The sequence below is a fragment of the Ostrinia furnacalis genome, unplaced genomic scaffold, assembly GCF_004193835.3.
Source record: "Ostrinia furnacalis isolate ACB-3 unplaced genomic scaffold, ASM419383v2 OfSCF4915, whole genome shotgun sequence".
NCBI classification, from domain to species: Eukaryota; Metazoa; Arthropoda; class Insecta; order Lepidoptera; family Crambidae; genus Ostrinia; species Ostrinia furnacalis.
The window spans coordinates 1,354,302-1,374,534 of NW_021135154.1; the positions used below are offsets into that span (position 1 = coordinate 1,354,302).

The 20,233-nt window shown below is 35.6% G+C and overlaps 1 protein-coding gene and 1 non-coding gene across 2 annotated transcripts in view; both read right to left on the reverse strand.

The window, feature by feature from the left end:
- Positions 1-20,233, reverse strand: part of LOC114360186 (homeotic protein antennapedia) — a 218,286-nt gene that overhangs the window by 149,541 nt on the left and 48,512 nt on the right. The window lies entirely within an intron of this gene.
- On the reverse strand, positions 18,365-18,437 carry TRNAT-GGU (transfer RNA threonine (anticodon GGU)). The gene has a single exon. It is a non-coding gene; the product is annotated as a tRNA-Thr (tRNA).

Here is a 20,233-nt window from a genome sequence, read left to right on the forward strand (position 1 = left end):
TTTCCAAGGGCCAATAAGCCAGCCCTCCGACGCTTCTGTAATCTAAACGACCTTTTTTAAAACTAATAAAAGACCTCGTTAAAAATAGCCACCGAAAATCTCAAGTGCTCAACGCTGGCTTATCTTCGGGAAGGGCAGTAAAAACAGCTAGTTCATTTCCTATTGATCTAGTAAATTTAACTATGAAAAAGTTTTGAGTGTTTAATGAAATAACAGTATTATTGTATTTTCGAAACTACTCGTACTTCTGTAGAGAATTATAAATTATCCATGCACATAATGTATGTGCGCTTCTTATTGTCTGATGCTGCTAAATTTGTCACGTATTCTGTTAATTTACTGACTACTTATCTATTACTATTATTACGTATCTTACTTAATTACTTTTCCATTAGTACTAGTATTATTAATAATTAATCACCCAATTTTTCATGTTCAATACCACACAATGATAAAACGGTAAGCAGTGGCATATCGTAGACAACATAACGCTGTTTTAAAAAACTTAAGATTTCAAATTACTTCTTGTTATGAAATGCTCATTCAATTATAAATGAATTAAAACTCTTGTTGTTGAGCCAGCAACAGCCTTGGCAGTAAATTAATGTACGAACTGAAATAACTGTACTCTCTGGGCTGTATCTTCGGTAAACAAGAACCATGCTCTGCGTCCGTTTAATGATCGACATCCATCAAGTTCCGCAGTATAAATATATTGTAGAATAGATTTGTTTTACTACATTTTTACACCGCTTTTTTACTATTTTCCTGTGTTTTATGTTATTCTGATGTATTTGGGATTTGTTACTGTCATTGGCGCTGCCATCATAGGCTGTTGGAGTTTTTTATTTTATTTTTTGGCCTAAATGTTCGTCTTTTATAGTGTTTTATATGAGTTTGTGGTCATTCGTGTTTATTACCAGCAATTATTCAGTTATTTGTCACTGAATTACTGTATTTATTTTTTTTACTATGCCCCTTTTTTGTTAGTCACATAATCCGGAAATTTTATTAGTTAGGTAGCTGTTTTATTTAATAATATAAAAATATATTGTGTATATTACAAAACTGTATTGATCTAAATAAAGCACATAGCGATGAAGCAATGCACAGTTAAAATGCTTAAACTAATAGCATTAATCCAATAATTAAAGACATAGACTAAGCCCGGGGAAAGCTCAGCAGTCGTAATTTACTTTTCGCAGGAAATCGATTAATCTCTCAGAGTATAAATCAAAAGGTCGCCACCTCATAGCTCGTATCGAGACCTTGCGGTGCTCCATTGAGATACTATTTGAGTTAGTACTTATTAGGCACGTAATGCACAATAATATCGATAAATTGACTTAGTGTCAACAATCTGTAAAAGCTCTGTTGTGTGAAAGAGCTACCAAATTAGGTATTTCTTTCCTAACGGGATCTGATACACGGTCTGGACCACGCTGTACATTTTAATACTTACGCTTGTTGTTGTTATTGTTTAGGTTATTGTGTAAAAAAAACCTCTCTTTTAATACAAACGTTAATGAAACATTTTTGGTCAGTCCTTGTAAAAATATTTTGACTAATAGTGGCACTCTAACTCCGTTTAATTGTATTCCCTGTCGTCGACGTCTTTCCTATCAGACCGATGTCAATATACAAAGGTAATTGTTTCAATTGGCCGCTGCGATACAAACTTTCTAACTTAGTGCAGAGACCGCCAGAATAAATTGTACATGTGACATCTTTTAGAAATAAATACTTTTTACTTTTATTACTTTACTTTACTTTTTCCAAATCCAACAATCTCAAAGTGAGCTATCGATAATCGAGTCATCGACACATCAGCAGCGCTACAGCCCAAACCCTGCGGTGTTGCAATGCCTTTATAATTCTGCACTGATTACAAAGGGTGCCGGCGGCCGCGATTTCGTCTTGTACCGATCGTGCGGTACATAAATTATCAGTTATTGATGAAGACATTAAGCTTACGTACCTTACAACAATTAAATATCACTTTTTACAGGGCTGCGTGGAAAACGCGCGGCGAAAAAACTCGTTGCCCACGTCCGGCTCCACAATCTCAATATTAATTAACCAAAGTTTTGGTACGTATTAAAATTAATAAGTGAAGTAATTCATCTTGCGCGCGCAAGAAACTTGACGTTACATTAAATTCGTAACAAGATTAAAAAAGAAACGACGCTCAGCTGTTTCAATTATTGAATGCGGCGTTTGTATAATTGTTTTAACGAATCTCGCTGCAGAGTGTGCCATTAAACCAACATTGCAATTTTGATAATATCACAATTATTTAGAAAACACACAGACCAAATTATCACAACGAATTTTTATATTTATTTTTCATTAGATTTTATTGGTTATATTTTTCGCAACTAGTTCCACATTGTAAACTGAGAACTGAAGAACAAGATTTTCTGTGTTTTCCACTCAGAAGATGTGCAAAGTTTTATTACAACAACAGAATTTGTCATTCGTACTGAAAATTGTGTTAAATCTTCAAATTGCGAATTCAAATTACGTTCATAAAAGTAGTCCTTATCAGAATAGACTTTAAGAACATCAAATTGCATAGGTACGTTTCAAATGTCTAAAGGGGCCAACCCTGCAGTACTCGTTTGAGGACTTTGTCGAATACGTGCGACTAATGCACTATGAGGCCAATTCCGTCGACACATGTTTTGTTCATTAAAAAGCGATTGTTTTCGCGTCAGCTTTTGCACTTCACTGAATCGCAATGAGGGCTGCTGTCAAAAACGAGACCCTGTCAAGCAAACCAGTCCCACCTTAAATTCTATGGTAATAAAGACCGTGCAACGGACCGATCGAGTTCCTGACGCAATTAGCGAGCATTCGAAATTCTCGTGACGTCTTTATTTCAATGATTTTGAGTGTTTTTGTCGAAATGGGTAACGAGTGCATTGGAAAATACGGTTCTTGACCGGTGAAATCCGAATAAGCCTGAGTTTCATACCAAGTAAATATGTTTTAAAGTGGTCTGAAACATGTGAATTACACCGAGAAAATTTTATAAAATTCAAAATATTTTATTTGGCAATATGTGCTAAAAATAAAATTGTGCTTATTCTCATCGTGTTAATGACTAATGTTTTAAGCCAGCAAACTTCAACGTGTTTAAAGTGAGAAATAATCTTCTTATCCACATCCACAATCAAGCCTGAAAGTGCACCAAACTGGAAACCACCTCATGGTTTAACAACTTGTGTGCCCTCTACAATTGAACTTATAGGCTCAGGTCGAGAGTTATCTCTCATTAAAATAGCTGAAAAGATGTCTATAGATGACCCACGCTGAACTGTCCCGCCAAACTCAATGACAGGGGGGCGCTACCATCGTTCAACTATATGATTTCCAACATGGCAAAAATCTGAACCAGCGATCCGGTATTGACGGTGGCGCCCCACTGTCAATGTCATCGACAGGACAGTCCAGTATTTTGGAACTATAATACAATTTGACAAGTCGCGTTTTATCCGACCAAAGTGCATGAGCACATCACCGATATTACCCGTAACATTGACACGGATTCCGGCAGCGTTGCAATTAGGGTCTTATTCTGCAACTCATTCTTTAAATAATCGAACAATCGCGTTGGGAGACAGCGAATGATTTAGTGCCCTCGCGCCTGCGCTCTAAATGAAACATCGCCGTAAGCTTTCAGCTCTTCTACGAATGAAAGTCACGAATGTAATTTTAAAATGTCGATACGGATGTTTGACGATTTTATTATTTGCCGGCATTATTTATTGTTATTAAGGGCGCAATGATAGCGAAATGTGAGAAAGTGTGTACAAGTGAAAAGTAATGAGGTGGGCTTTTTAGCCCAATCTCATTCACAATCTTTTAATTGTACAATGAAAATGGAGATTGATTGGAAAGGGCAGAAGCATGTTTGAAGTTTTTAATGAAGTCCTTTAATCCTTTGGCGGATAATATAACACACAAGCGATGCATGTCACAATTTTATATCTGCGACTGCTTGGTTATAATATTTTATTTGATTTTAAGAAACAAACAAAACATCATTACGGAGAGCGTATAGTGCGCTCTTAAACCTCTTTATGGACAATCAAAACGCGTCTGCCCCGGTGACAAATTAATAATTATATTTAAACCATAATACCATACCTTAAGGTGTCATTATACTGTCAATGCTATATTATCAACTGAGCACTATAACAGCCCATCAAGTTTCGCCATCAACCAGAAAAGCAGGTGTAGATAGCAGCTAATAATGAGTTCCATAACATTTGTTCCATTAAGTACTTGATAGCGTCAGTAAGTCGTTTTTAGACAGAATAAACGTCTGTTTCTACTTGTCCTCCTTGTCTAAGCGGGCTTTGGTTGAACTTCAAGTGGGCGACTTGTCGCAGCAGTCGCGATACGGTACATATGAATGAGCCGGTTCAGATCAGAGGACCGACAGATGTATTCGTTACTTCCCATGTAGAGGCGACCGCGGCATGCACTTGAATATCTTGATGGGATACAGACAGGACTGGGTACTTAGGAATTATAAATATTACAGTAGACCGAATCGATGTTTTTCATCAGATGTGGCAGTTTTAAGTTTAGCAATCTGTCAGCCGTTGTATGCCTCTATGTAGTCAAAAAAACCAGGATGACGGTTTAACTGTTTATGTGTACCTTTGATCTTCATCATCATTGGACCGTTTAGTCTCCACTACAAGAGCAAGACCCACTCTAATTTAAATTAAAGTAAATTAATTGATTCTATTGTGGTGAAGAGTGTGTAGACTCTACACAATTAGATATTTGGAAGGAACTAGCTTAATATTATCATCTGCTTACTCTTTTGATTTTAGTAAATTTCAGATGTAGATAAATTCCTTAATTCTAAATCTTATTTGTAATCGCACGAATATTAAGCAAAAAAGTGCCTTTCGAAAACAATTAAACAATACGTGTAGTAGAATTGAATTGAGTCTTAATTATGGAATAAGACGTAAAGTCAAAGGCCTTTAGGGTTCATATTCTAAACATAAACGTAAAATAATCTTAGGCGGCAACTAACAGAGCTGAAAGCGAGTTATTGATTTTCAATGAGCGTCTATAAAGTATTAAGTGATTCACAATATAAACTAGGCACGGGAGCTTTATAGACTAGCGATTTTGAAAATAAACTAAGCGTTTAGTTTTACTTATTTTGTCTTTCAACAGCGTAAATACTACTAGAATACAGACACTTATAAAAGTAAGGGAGAAAGTATAAAAAATACCGGGATAATCGATACTGGCAGGAATTTCCAGATGTAGAGTGGAGCTTTTCAAAGCTTATTCTGATACTGATTCAAATTCTTTTCAAAATCGCGACACTACGTAAATTATGTACATAGTAGACGTAAAATCTAAAATAGTAGGTAAGTTTGATGATAATGACTTCAGATTGCGTATTTTTATCACAGACTTTTCTAACCGTACACAAAACGGTGCAATTTAGTCGCCTCAAAACCACTCTGTACCTAATTATGTCGCAGCGTAAAAATCCAAAATAGTAGGAACGTTTGATTATTAATGATAATGGCTTTGGATTGCGTATTTTTATCACAGACTTTTCTAACCGTACACAAGTGCACGCGTTGCGAGTTAAATCTGAAAGTCGCCCGTCTATCCGCCCCTAGATAGTTTACGAGCGTCATTGTTTGCTCCCGACTCAGCGTTCGTATTGTGGACCAGCGGATCCAGGGTTATTATTTTATTGACTTCCTACCAACTGGTAGGTTTATTGTGTTCATACAATTAAACTATCGTTGTGAGCAAATTGTTGGCGAAATTTTACTCAGCATTAGTTTATGTCCACGTGTAGTGACACAAATAACTCTATTGAGATTTTTACAGTAAAGTTTTTGGTCATATTTCTGCTTTAGAGGTTTTGTTCCCCAGTCGATGAAGAACATGATGTCGTGGTCTGACTGCACGCAGGAGGCATTAATGAATGCTGCTGACAACGCCACTCTTGTAGCGGAGTTTTGGGCTGACACTGTGTAGGTTGGTTTGTCGACACGATAAGTAGAAGAAGAGCTTTCAAGCTGTAGAGCTTGACCACCTTTAAAGGATCTGCATCTTGACTACACAGGAGTAACAGTGGTGGGAACGAGAGGTGGGAATAGTCCCGTATTTCTGCTTTAAACATGTGAAAGATCCTGCATATGAAGCTAGCATTAATATTATTATCATATAATTTACATAGCTTTGTTTTTGATGGTTATCGTTCCGATAAGACAAATAATGAAGTATGCTAAACAAAGATAGGAAAATTAATTACACTCTACAATCTTGGTTATTTATTTTTATTTTATTAATTTAATGAGATAAAATATTCGCATTTTTGTAATAAATAACAAACATAAAATAAGTAAATAGTTATGAAGCTTCTGATGCTATTATCGATATTATTTTACGAATTAAAAGCTCAACATTCAAATTATCCCAACGGTGTTGGCATCAGCCCTACTGATTTGAGATTGGAGAAATTCTACTTTGATCCTCTTTGCCACTGACATTTTGTGGTTCTTCTAAAACAAACATAGGCTCATTTTACTTACTGGGTGGTGTTAAAAGGTCTGTCAACTCCGCAGCTTGTTATGAGTGTCTTTTACTAGACCTCTTTAAAAAAGGCAGTAAGTATGATATAGTCTAAATGTCACACACAGCATTCATTTCTTTGCAAAAAGTCTGACATTCATACTTGCAGTAAGGAAAGTTTTGATCAAGTCTAAAATTTACACAAGGACATTCCTACTGGCAGTAAGTAAATATTTTCTCAAGTCCAAATTTATTTACACTTAAATTTCTTTAGACTGCAAAAAGTCCCATACATTCCAACGAAGCATAGACAAAACCGAACCAGAGATATGGCGATCGCTTCCCACTTGTGCCGAATTCCTAGTAACCGTTAAACGTTCATCGACATCGGAAGACGATATCCACAAGCGGTTTGTCGCGAACGTTTTTGTGGTAGAGCAAAGAGAGCGGGCAGGTCAGTTTGAAAGTGTAGTCTATTGATTTAACTTGAACTATCTCTATATGGATACCTCGCAGATGAATAAATACATTGAACAATAATTTCTTTACTTAGTTACTCCAATCAAACATTTTTCTGATAAGGGCATATGTTTTTGAGGTAAAGTTAACTGTAATAAACGATTGAGACATTTCAGGTGCCTATGGTTAAAAAATTCTGATAACAGCACAAACCAGAATAATGCATTCTTTTACCTAAGTTTTTTCTGGGATAAGGTATCCAATACCAAATTCAAATCTATTTTGACATGAATAATAAAATAACTTATAATAACAAAGACATAATAAAAATCAACCCTTGAAAGTTGACAAGTGAACTTGCTTTTTTAACCAGACTGTGTTTCATAGCCATCCCAAAACAGGTTTCTTGTCAAAACCTTATTACAATCGAGAGAATTTTCGACAGAATTCTCTACAGATTTATCGATCATTAAATCGATATTTAAAGCTTCCTCGTTTAACAGATTCGAGATAATAAAATTAACTTTATTTACATAACGTTTTATTAATACCTAAGTGAGGACAAATAATATGTTAATATTATCTATCCCTGTGTAAGCATGCTCTGTCGTGATGGCCAATTTGCATTGAAATATTGCAATGATAAGCTTAAGGAAAACAACATAGCTAATTTTAGATACGAGATGCACTAAGAAGTCTAGCTAGAATTTGATATTCTTTAAATGGGCACTTTACAGGGTGTTAGGTAAATGGGTATATGAGCCGACACTAGCCCATGTTAACATGGTCATATAAATGGTATGGTGAAGTCAGAAAATTGATATCTTCATTTTAATTATTTAAATTTTCATACAAATCGGATATAAAAAAAATATTTTGTATGAAAAATAAAAAAATTAAAATGATGATATCAAATTTCTAACTTTCCCATACCATTTATATGACCATGTTAACATGGGCTAGTGTCGGTTCATATACCCATTTACCTAACACCCTGTATAATCATTGTGTAGTGAAAATGTAAATGACTTGTAAAAAAGTAAATTACTCGTAGAGACAAAAATACCCAAAGTTGATGACATAATTGGAAAACACATTGAAAAAAGAAGTAAATCAGAGTTCACAACCCACATGAATTGATCTGTATTTTAATAGTTATCAGTTCTACCATGGAATAGTTCATTACCTCAGCAGCTTGCTTATTCTTTAGGCTCTACCGATTGATAGAGCCTATTTTACTACTAATATTTTCTACACAACTTAAATAGCATTTTAATCAATCTTTTATTATAGAACTTATTTATACCTATCTTCGACCTCATCATTTAAGAATGTATTGACTTAATATTACGTCTATGTTCCATCACTTTTTGCGTAATTATTCTGACATGTCTTGTCTGCTTTTTACAATACGAATGGTAATAAACGAGTAACGGAATGTATTTCAAAGTCAATGCAATAACTTGAGCTACTTCATGTGTTAGCTAAAAAGTCATTATTATGATGTGATGAAGTACTTAAAGTACATTATTATAAGGTAGCGTGATAATAGCCCGGTTTGTTGGTTTGTTTCTCACATTTTTGATTGTACAGTTTAACGGAAGCAGATGTATCTTTATTGGGCCTTCAAGATAGCAATGGATCATAACTCTACGAAATATGTTCTTTTTCATGTGAACTGGTCAATTTTTATGATATTTTACAATGTGAAAGAGAGTCACGCACTTTATTTTTCACAATAAAATAAATGTATTTGAATCAACCGCAAAAGAATACAAAAGTTTAGTTGAATTTGCAAACGGAAAAGACAATTTCATCGAAGCCATTTACTCGCTTTTGAAGCAATTTTTTCCAAAGCTTTACATAATATAGAGCAAAGACGTTTGTTCTATTATGCATAGCTATAAGTTTTGTATTATTTATTATCTCCGAAGTCTAGTACGAAATACACATCAAATAAACATTAGGCTGAGTCACTGGATGCATGGCAATAACAGTATTTTATGGGAGATTTGTTCGGTGTTTTGATACAGTCGGCTTTATGTTTTTAATAGAGGTAAATTAGAAGAAATATAAGACTATTGCGCCAGATTTATCTCTGTGTTAGACGATAAGTTTTATGCTGAATGTATACGGTATTTAATGTACGATAAAGATAAAATATTATAATACTTTAGAAAGCATTTCAGTAGCAGCGCATGACTTCTAGAAAAGTATGTATGTACCACTCTTGAATATCTAGGTACTGTTAGAAAGTTTATTATTTAGTAGAACTAGTGTTATTAAAAACAATTGAAGATCCTATGAAAACCCGGCTGTCAATGTACATAGAATTCCGTGCTCTAGGTATCGGTTTTACTGTAGTTAGTGTGTCTGTATCCTCTGAAATATATCCATGAAATATACATAGCCTTTTCATTATTACAATACATTATCTAACAGGTACAACAAGATATAAGAACTAGTAAGTCAACGTCATCATCAGGTCATTGAGTCTCCACTTTTAATACTCGCATCAAATAAATACTTTCTTTCTTTCTTTCACTCCAGAGGCACGACTCTGTCTAATTTACAAATGGATTCGTTCTACACTCCCCTCGGCCAGACGGGTTGGAGAATCCAGGCAAGTGACTATTGTGGTACCTACCTCTCTTGACCAGTCTAAACCAATTCATAAAACATATTATTATGTAGTATATTATTATGATAGAAGAGATACGTTTGTGCTCTAAATTCCTTCCTTTGTTGGAGTCGGTTAAAGAAAAACGAATGACAAAATTGCATTTTTATCTCGAGCAAAATGTCCATTACTAACACGTTTCTGATACACATATTTATGGAGAGTCGGCCTGCATTGTCACTTGTCACTGCAAGGGTACACGTGCTCGTGCTCGCAATTAAGGAATAAACCCATCCACACACTGCTCTGGATTCGGCGAACATAAACATGAGCTTTTATACAAGTTGACCCATTGGTGGGGAAACAAAAAGGAATGATTCTATTGCTCAAGTGCAACAACTTTCACATAGGTACAATACTCAAATTCTCAAAAAAAAATTGAAGTTTCTACACTAGTTGGCTGATGAAAATTTGTATGAAAGGTAACTTTCTTTTGGAAGATTTGAACTTCCTTCTATTGAGGGAGTTGTTACATTTGAGCAGTAAAATCAATCCTTTTTATTTGATGAGTCACCCCGTATAAAAATATTCAGTGAACATACTTTCTTAACATTTACAATAAATTGACTCTATCTCTCACAATTAAAGATGAACGCTGGCAGGAGTAAATCAGCGTAAAGATAGATCAAAATCATTTGCAGAAGACCCTCAGGCAGAAAGCTATAAGCGCAACAATGTATTGAAAATGTATGAAACTTTTATTTTAACGAAATTAACGACACCTATTTTACATATTCAGGATCGGCTGATTTGCGGTAGAGATTATTTCATAATTGATTATTCACACAATTTGTCGCATCAACCTCCATGGAATACCTATAACTTTAGCTAAGAAATAAAAGAAATAAATGTGATAATTTAAAAACAAATGCCGCGCGATTGTGTGTTCCACGATTGTCATTTTTTCTCGCGTTCCGAAACTTTACGTAACAAATGCTGATAATTAAAAAAAACAAATGCTACGCAATTTTGTATTCCACAATAAATTGTTTTTTTTATCACATCGAAGAAGCTAGTGGCCTGTATCTCATCGGACGAAAAGGTTGTATAGGCCGAAGGTAGAAGCGAAAAATCCAAATCCAAAATCCTCAACCACAGTGGAACTGTCAATTGTTTTCCCGCTTTCGTAACCCTATGGAGCGTTATTTGTTAGGTGTTATAGACCAATTTTAAGATTTTTGCTTTGTCAAAAACATTTTTAACCTTTAGTGTGCGTCTGCTCTTATAATAGAAAGACTGCTTGCGGGAGAATTCCCCACATTGGGTATTCTTCACTGCGGGCGGCGACGGCGGTGAATGACAATGGAGTTGGCAATTTGCCGTAACTAGAGTGCCTCTAGTTCTCAGTTCTGGCAGGTGAGTGAAAGATCTAGCGATAAGGCGTAATAAGAACTGAGTTATTTGAAAACTTAACAATATAATCTCGTTTGTAACATAGAATTCTCTTAAAGTGTAATGTGTAAAACTTATCCAATAATAAAGGTAAATTGAGATAAATGTGGAATAACATACGGACCCTAAAGTTTTAGTAATGCCTTTAACTTTAATAATAAGAACAATTTTGGTGTATTTTTATGAGGCACAGTTGAATACGAAACCGTGTCTAAAATGAAACATTTTAAAGAGATAACAAATTGGCCAACTCAATTCTTAGTGCAGGTTCAAAATATAGAGTAAATGTTAATAATTTAATTTCTAAAAAATGTTAACCACGACCGGTCAGTTGTCAGTAAGACCGGTTGCGCAATTTACCCGCCACACGTACTTCTAATCGAGAGGCTGCGATATGGTCGGAATGCGAATAGACCTACGTGATTCACCGCAACAGAGCTCTATTATGTTGAAATTTACTGAGAACAACTAATTCTATTTTTCATTTAGTATTTATATGTTGAAATGAAACAAAACAATTTTTTTTAATCCACAATGAAGAAGCTCTTGGTTTATATCTCACTGATGGTAAGTTTCTTTTTGACACAAGTAGCCAATTTAAAATGTTTTTATAAGTTTTTTTTTTCAATGTTTAATTTAGTTATTAGTGATTTATTTTTAAGATGATTCATCTACTTAATTCTAAGCTTCGAATAAATAAATAATTGTCATAATATATTTTAGTCATAAAATTTTCATAAGTGTAACATGAATCTGAGTATCCTTATGTTTGTATTCCAAAATAACCCGTTCCCATCTCAAAAAGAGACGCTTTTACAAAAACCACAAGGAATCACATGCTACCATTTACCACCCCCACTAATAACAGTCATTCGTACCGCTTTTCCAAGACCTTAATGATTGCATGGACACTGGTAATTTCTCCACGTTCCATTGAAGTTTCAGTTCCACAGAATCAATTCGTCCACCCTCCGGTGCGACCAGTAATTCACTGATGCGCCATACAATCACGTGGCCCCACGCGTGGGGTGGCCTCAAACACGTAAGTGGTAAGTGCGAGTCTGAAAATGTACGGGTACTTGGAATAATCGAGGAAAGAGGATAGTCATTCTTATAATGAACCAATAAATTTTTAATCTGTTGCACGCCATGAGGTCACCATGCAAGGGGCCAAAAATGATGAATTTCTATTATATCTATTTTTTTTTGCAGTTGAAGAGTTAAAGTCTGTCAAAATTAAGTACATATTTATTTACGGGAACTCTTTGGATGACAAAATAACTATAATTTAAATCACGATTATTACTCTACTTTACTTGTAATCAATATTTACTTTACAATCTTATAAGGAACCTCAATTTAGTGAAGACATAAAATTATTACTCCAATTTATGTAAGGCGATCCCATATTTGGTGTTCAACCGAAATATTTATCTGGTTGATTGTTAATTAGTTAATTGAAGCTACAGGACCGGGTTCCTGTTGTCCAGAGAACTCTAAAGACCGTTTAATGTACACAAATTACTCAATCCAGTTCGACAAACAGTAATTTCTCTTTTGGTCTTAAACGTGCGCAAGCACCGCTTATTTTTCATTCGAGACAGGTAATTTTAATGCATTTTAATGGCCGACTCTTGGCTTCAAATTCACTAAGATAAGGTATGGTCATAATGCATGCAGTATGCCGCCGTTTTATTTATCGCGCGATTTTTGGCAACTGTTGCTAGGCGTTGCTCCGCTTGGCTAGATGCGCAATCTTCATAATGCATGCTTTTTTGTAGGATATCACGTGAGCTTTGTTTTTGATGGGCTCGCTGCATTTGCGATGCAATTGGGGCTTGCGTTGCAGTCAAATGCGGGAGTCGGACACTTGAAGAAGTGGCTAATTATTATTTTTTACTTATATAATGTGAAACTTTACTTACTTGTTGAGCAAATAATTGCGGTTCATAAAAACTTTTTATAGCTAGTTTTTACTTGTTTAATAGCAATATTTGCACGAACTTTGACTTGCTGCTGACATAAAAGATAATGATCGCTGAAACCTAATAACCGGAATATTTTAGACATGCTCGACAATAACCTTTTTTAAGTGAACATTACCTCAAAGAATGACGGAAAATTCATGTTAACTGGAGAAATAATTACACGTTATAATTACAAACATTACATACCTTCTAACGGTCGAAAATGCGTAAACTTTCTCTGGGTAAGCAACGTACCTGTAAGCAAGGGTTTTAATTAAGTCGCATGGTAATTATCAAAAGGATTTTTTAACAAAAACACGCTCTATTTTTAAATAAACATTGTTTTTTTATCCATTACATTAAAATTGAATGTCATGGCATTATTACAATAATCAAGCCAATTTTCTTGGATCATTAAGGACCAATTTTCCAATTGCTTTTATCAGTGGAATAATGTTCATATTTTTTTGTCGATTTTTACACGGAAAATATCGTCATCATCATCATCAATTAATTTAATGACCTTTATAGTTTAGTTAGTTACTTTTTCATCTAGCTACTACCACCTATATTTTTAAAGACGTCTTCAAAAAGACAAAGCATCCTTCAATAGGTTTACCGAGATCTTAAAATCAACACAGAAAATTCAAATCAAACGTAACCGTTATTCTTCAGTGAAAATCAGCTTAAAAACCGTTCCCAAGAAAACTAAATCATAACCCTCAGCTTTAAATTTTTCGATGTCAACACAAGACATACATCTATCTTGTCATGTATTTAGGTAAGTACAAGACGTGATAGGATTTGATTAGAATTTTCGAGAATACCATTGGTACTACAGAGCCGGTACTACAGAACTCTGGCTTGTGATGTCCGACACGCGCTTCGCCGGTTTTTATAAATCATTGGTGACATGTCGTCTGGCCAGATCATGAATAATTCGTTCTTATGTCCGGTAAAGACGCTTAATTGAGAGAACATACTTGTCGAACGTGTGAACTTTTTACCGACATTAACCGAGATACAGTTTTAGAAACGAGTCGCCGCTTCTGTGAGAAATTCGTGTGCGTAGCGGTTTTCTTTAATGTAAATAAATTATATCGGTTAATGAAAATACGCGCCCTTCAGTGGGTTAAAGCAGAAAAATGTCATAACAAAACAATTGACGACTGCATTTATTGTTTTTAAAGTAAAGATCGTTCCGAAATCTCACATGGAAATAAAACAAGTGACAGTCAGTCAGTCAGTCAGTCAGTCACCTGATGGTAAAAATAAAGGGTCACTACAACTTGATGTTTTTAAATTGTATTCTTAGGTAAAAAAGCGCTTATTACACAGGTTTTGGTCTGATTACGAAGAGTAAGTATTCGCTTATGATAATATGTACATATAAAAAATAAGACAATGGTACTTAAAAAGCTTTATAGGTATGCAGTACTTTTACACTTTACTTTGGATAAGTATAATACGTCATTTATTGCAGCTTAAATAATTCAAGCCTTAATGTTGCTGTAAGAAGGTAAAACATGATGCTATCAAATAAGACAGAAACCAGTTTTGACGTTTCCTTATCGCAGTTTTATTTTAACGCGGCCATATTTTGGGAGTCGCACTCCACAAATCAACATAATAAAGAGGTGACATTTATTGTATTTATGCATTATGATTTATGCGTTTAAATCCGAAATACCGATCGGCTAAGCACGCCCACGCGGGGTCAAACAATAAATCATGTTGGGACATTTCAAAAATGCTAACTCGAAAAACATGTCCGCTCGTGGCCAGCGCCGATGGAAAGACAAGAAAAACAAACGTAAAAAATAAATTACTTTTGTATACCTCCTTTCTTTCCCGTTGCACGGCGAGCCATAAATCACAGAAAGATAAGCATAAAAAGATTGTATGAGGTGGGTACAGTGGAAGTTGAGTTTTCGTATTCGTTATCTCGCGTCAAACGGGCCTACAAAAAGTTCGCCGCCTACAGCTTTCCCCGAAATAGAGAATGGTAGCTACTCAGAAGTACTGGACGTAGGCTCTGTTCTAACGAGCGATGAAACGGAACGCTGGCATTAATTATGTTTATAATAGCTTGATGGCGCGATATTATGTTTTGAGCGTCGTCTAGGGAAATCTTTGTCAGACTAGTAAAGTTGTTTCTTAATTTTTGGAAAATATAAAAATATGTACTTAGATTTTAGTACCTAATTAGTACTTTCCTGTGTTACTACTAGTATTTTTGACAGTTCACTGAAAATCTACTGTATATCGTGATTGCACTAAGACAAAGTCGGAGATAGGTACATTGAAAAGTTTGATTATTTTCCCCTAAGAAATGTTTCTTTTTCGATACAAAATAGAGCCTGATTAATTTAACAAAAGGAATTAAAAGAATTTGAAAAAAAAGACAAAGTCACAATTTTGAACGTAACCCTATATCGCCCGCACCATCTAGATAACCCGGAAAAATCCCGACCGGACCTTAACTGAACTCAGGTGACCAGGTATAACAAATTGCTCTGGTACCACATGAGGCGCCATTACTCAGCCTACGAGCGCCTACCGAGCAATTAGATTTGTTACCGTGTACCCTTACTTTCATCACGCCCTCACAACAGATGCTTGGACTAATAACCTCTCGAAGTTTCCCCTCGCCCCACCCTAGCATGGCCCAGCCTCCCCCCAACCCAACTAAGATAGATTGCGCCACCATTCTTGCAATTTTCCTGTCGTATCTTACCTCGTAAATTCCTAGTGATATATTGGTTCGGATCTTTCTCGATGCGGCCAGGAGCATACTCGAAATATGATAACAGTTATTTATTATTGTTCTTATTGGTTCTCTATGGGGTGGCATGTTTGGTAGATACTTTTTTATGTAACTGTTAGATTTTTCCATCGCTTTCACTTTTGAGCGGACGGTAAGAGGTCTGTTTGTAAGAAAGTAAATTATGGACATGTTCTATGAATATGTGATATGCATGTTAAATAGTAAACACGTGTAATTTTACATAACTACCTACATAAATAAGAAGTAAACAAATGTAAATAAGAAGAATTTTAAAATTCAATTTTCAACTTCATCTGGTAAGTTTGCCAATGGAAAGAAAAGAAAAAAAGAAATGTACCTATTATGTTTCGGATATGGATTTATAATTTGAAAATCTGACTTAAATAAATTCGCTTGAATCAAGAAACAATATTTTTGAGATTCTTAAGTACTGTTATAGACTACACGGGACTGAATACATATTTATGTGAATATATTTGTATGTGTATGTTTTGAAATGCTGATAGTTGTTCAAGATTAGATACGATTAGGTTATAAAGATCAAGATGTTCAGATCCAAAGAAAGATAAGTGCTAATCAGCATACTTCTCTAATAACATCTATACTTATAATAAATCTGTAGAGAGGTCAATTCTGTACATGAAATATATTTTCAAAATAACTATCAGGGGGTGATTAGTGATCGATACTGATGCCAAAAATGCAATCAGTAAAATTTTTGTCTGTCTGTCTGTCTGTCTGTATGTNCACAATATTAACAAAAATAAAATAAATGTATCTACACATAAAATATGAACCTATTATTTATTTTTTTAGCGTTAAGAGTTGCATCTCAAACTAATTTGAAAATTATAAATAACTTAAAAATCTAACTGCCTAAGGCGGGAATTGAACCCACGACCTTCCGCTTGCCGGGTGACTTCCCTTCCAACTGTGCTGCTTAGACACTGGATGAACTTCGATCGAACACTTAGGCATTTCGATTTTTTCAAGTTATTTAGTTCTTATTTTCAATTTATTTAATTTTTTATTTATTTTACATCTTGTTTTAGCTAACAGGTTTTAAGTGCAATTGTTACTAACAAACTGAGTCCTGGTTACTGGATTAAAGAATAATTTATTTATTATTATTTAAAATTTTCAAATGAACCTATTAATCAGCATCCCCTAGATCCATCAGCGAATTTTTAGCGGTACCCAGAAACTTGTCAGCGATTCCTCGTCGAATCGCTTTACTTACAAAATTCAGTGTCTCACTCAAGTCAAAAGTATTTGACCGGTGAGTGACGGATCTGAGACGTGGGCGCTTACTATGGGCCTCATAAGAAGGCTCAAGGTCACCCAAAGAGCGATGGAGCGTGCTATACTCGGAGTTTCCCTGCGTGATCGAATCAGAAATGAGGAGATCCGTAGGAGAACCAAAGTGACTGACATAGCCCGCAGAATCGCTAAAATCAAGAGGCAGTGGGCGGGGCACATAGCTCGAAGAGCTGATGGCCGCTGGGGCAGGAAAGTTCTTGAGTGGCGACCGCGAGCTGGAAGACGTAGCGTGGGCAGGCCTCCCACTAGGTGGGCTGACGATCTTGTGAAGGTCGCGGGAGGTGCCTGGATGCGAGCGGCGCAGGACCAGTCTTTGTGGAAATCCTTGGGGGAGGCCTTTGTCCAGCAGTGGACGTCTTTCGGCTGAAACGAACAAACAAAATTCAGTCCATAGAAACAGGACCACGCTGAAAATTGTGTAAAATAGCCAAACCTATCAAATTAATCCACTTTTAATATAAAAAAAAATCCTTTTTCAACCCTCCAAAAAATAGAGCAATAAAACAAATGAGCTCACTTGTCATTTGGTATTTGCCGAAGACATAAACAATTCGGAGGAAGTGCTCCCTCGCAGACGACAGAAGCGAGCCGAGTGTCGGCAGCGGAACAGTTATTGCCGGGACGACTACTTCCGCTCTTGTAGACTTCAAGTCTCCGAGGAGGTAGGTTTAGGTGTTGCGCTTCTTAGGATAATGGCAAACGAAAGAGCCTTAGAAGGATTCGTGAAGGCGATCAGACTTAAACGCATTGATCGCCATCGACATCGCCGTCGCACACGCAGGCTGATCGCGATGCAGGTTTGGCTGAACCTTTAAGGTCCTATTTTGCCTCTTTACTAAAGGTATGCCACTGCGATACAATATTTATGTAAGTAGGTATATTGGTATAGTTAAATACAAATAATTTAAACCAAGTTTTTTTTTCAGATTAAGCATTATTTACCTTAACAATACATGTTTTGAGTAACTCGCCAAACAAACGCCTATTTCTTTTAATGAAACCTGTCACTGAATTATTACTTCTTCAAAAAATTTCAATAACAATAAATTAGTCGCAAACAATCCGANTAAAATATTAACAAAAATAAAATAAAATCTACACATAAAATATGAATTATTTAATTTTTTAGCGTTAAGAGTTGCATCTCAAACTAATTTGAAAATTATAAATAACTTGAAAAAATCGAACTGCCTAAGGCGGGAATTGAACCCACGACCTTCCGCTTACCGGGCGACTGCTCTTCCAACTGAGCTACTTAGACACTGGATGAACTTCGATCGAACACTTAGGCATTTCGATTTTTTCAAGTTATTTAGTTCTTATTTTCAATTTATTTAATTTTTATTTTATTTTACATCTTGTTTTAGCTAGCATAGGTTTTAAGTGCAATTGTTACTAACAAACTGAGTCCTGGTTACTGGAATAAAGAATAATTTATTTATTATTATTTAAAATGTTCAAATGAACTTATTAATCAGCATCCCCTAGATCCGTCAGCGAATAGTTGGCGGTACCCAGAAACTTGGCAGCGATTCCTCGTCAAATCGCTTTACTTACAACATTCAGTCCATAGAAAAAGGACCTAGCTGAAAATTGTGTAAAATCGCCAAACCTATCAAATTAATCCACTTTAAAAATAGAAAAAATCCTTTTTCAACCCCTCAAAAAATAGAGCAATAAAACAAATGAGCTCACTTGTCATTTGGTATTTGCCGAAGACATAAACAATTCGGAGGAAGTGCTCCCTCGCAGACGACGGAAGCGAGCCGAGTGTCGGCAGCGGAACAGTTATTGCCGGGACGACTACTTCCGCTCTTGTAGACTTCAAGTCTCCGAGGAGGTAGGTTTAGGTGTTGCGCATCTTAGGATAATGGCAAATTGGCAACCCAAAGATAGCAAAGAGTTACAAAGATTCGTAAAGGCAAAAACGGTTTGATTTGCTACGAAAAGGACTAACTTTTTTCATATATCCATTTGAGTCAAAATTCTTAGTAGAAGAATCACTGGTCACACCAGACCAATGTATTTCAAAAGTCTCGTTTAAAAATGACTATAATAAGTATCATATAGCATTTTCAGTATCTACTTTCTGCTATCTGTCACTTATTGGTTAATGTTTGGACGACTTACTTCCGCCCGTGTAGACTTCAAGTCTCCGAGGAGGTAGGTTTAGGTGTTGCGCGTCTTAGGATAAAGGCAAACGAAAGAGCCTTAGAAAGATTTGTGAAGGCGATCAGACTTAAACGCATTGATCGCCATCGCCATCGCCGTCGCACACGTAGGCTGATCGCAATGCAGGTTTAGCAGGTCTTATTTTGCCTCGTTACTAAAGGTATGCCACTGCGATACAATATTTATTTAAGTATCTTTTTCGGTACAGTTCAATTCAAACAACTTTTACCCAGATTTTTTTATGATTAAGCATTATTTACTTTAACAATACGTGTTTTGAGTAACTCGCCAAACAAACGCCTATTTTATTTTAATGTAACCTGTCACTGAATTATTACTTCTTCAAAAAATTTCAATAACAATAAATTAGTCGCAAGCAATCCGATTATACATTCGTCGTGAAACATCATCCGTTATTTACGTCGGTTCCCTTTTATTTATTACATAAATATTCACCCCGTTTCGCGGTCGAACTCACTAACGCTATAACCTCAAGAATGTAAAGGACGTGGAACGATTTTTAATACACTAAACCCCCTTTAATGGGGCTTTTCGCACCCCAGACTGCGGTGACATTTGAAACCCACCGCGGTGAAAAAACAAAGCGAAATATGCAAATGGCATTATGTTATTTTTGTGCGATTCCCCGAGTTTATGACGCGAGCAGTGAAAGGGTTAAGTGTTAAGACAATCAGACTATGAAAGTTGTGATTTAGTTCTGTTGTTCCAACCCTGTTTTGCTGATCAGAATGCATGTTGCGTTATGTAGAGAGAATTAATTGTTGTTTTGTGAGGGTTAAAAAAGAGATTTTGTTTTGTTGGGGGAGACAAAAGTACATTTTTTGTGAAGGTAACAAATATTTTCAACTCGTATGTATCGAGTTA